Here is a 1,097-nt window from a genome sequence, read left to right on the forward strand (position 1 = left end):
TGAAGAACATAATCCACAGAACAATTGACCATATGAGATCAAAAGGGCAGCACTTGCACTAGAACAAAAGTCAGAAGGGAGGAAGGGCAGGAAAGAAGAATGAATAGAAACAGGGATCTTAAGGAGGAAGTAGGAAGAGTGCTATTACATAGAGGGAATTGCAAACAAAATGTGTATAAATTATCTAATGGAAAACTAATTTGCTCTGTAATAATTTATTACAATAAATTAAAAGAAAAAAAAAGATGCTCAAATTTTCTCAGATCTGGCTAGAAATTGACCCTTCCAGCTGACTGCTATGGAGTATTTGTAAGCTGCCCATCATTCTTTGAGCACTTTCTTCCTTCCTTCCTTCATTTCTTTCTTTTATTTTTTTTTCAATTGTGCTTTAGGTGCAAATTTACAGAGTAGAGTTTGGTTTACATTCAACATCACATGTACATTTTTCATTTCACCCCATTTACCATCCCTAACTTTAACCCAGTCTCCTCCCCTCCCTGTCCAATAACACCCCTTCCTCCCCATGCCCATCATAGTTATGCACTCCTGTGTGTCCTGCATTTCCTCCATGTGAATGTTGCCCCTCTGGTGCCCCATGCTCCAAGGGATGCATTTCCATAGAGTATGTGGGTGCATAACCCTGGATTGAGTGGTCTGCATGTACATCTTGTTTACTATTGGGCTGAGAGCCAGCCCCCGAGAGTTAGTTTTATTCCAAGCCCAGAATGTATCCCAGGGCCATAGTATTGGGGGTCTCACCAGACTCCATCCAACTGGTGTTGTTGCAGTTGTTATGTGCCGTGGAGTCAGACCCAACTCATAGCAGCACCTCCTTGAGTTTCTGAGGCAGTATCACTACGAAAGTAGATTGCCCAACCTTCCTTTTAAGACGTGGCTGATGGGTAATGCTGATCATTATTGAGATTTTGGATTTTGTTCCACATTTTTTCTCCCACTCTATACAGGATGTCCAGATGTCCAGATTTGATCCTTTCCTGAGTGGTTGGCATTGGTAGCCGGGCACCATCTAGTTCTTCTGGTCTTGAGGGCCATCGTGTCCTAGGTCTGATCACTTCCAAATGCCCCCCTTTTTTTTT

This window comes from Orycteropus afer, unplaced genomic scaffold (assembly GCF_000298275.1).
Source record: "Orycteropus afer afer isolate SDZICR_OR568_19922 unplaced genomic scaffold, OryAfe1.0 scaffold00161, whole genome shotgun sequence".
Taxonomy (NCBI): Eukaryota; Metazoa; Chordata; class Mammalia; order Tubulidentata; family Orycteropodidae; genus Orycteropus; species Orycteropus afer.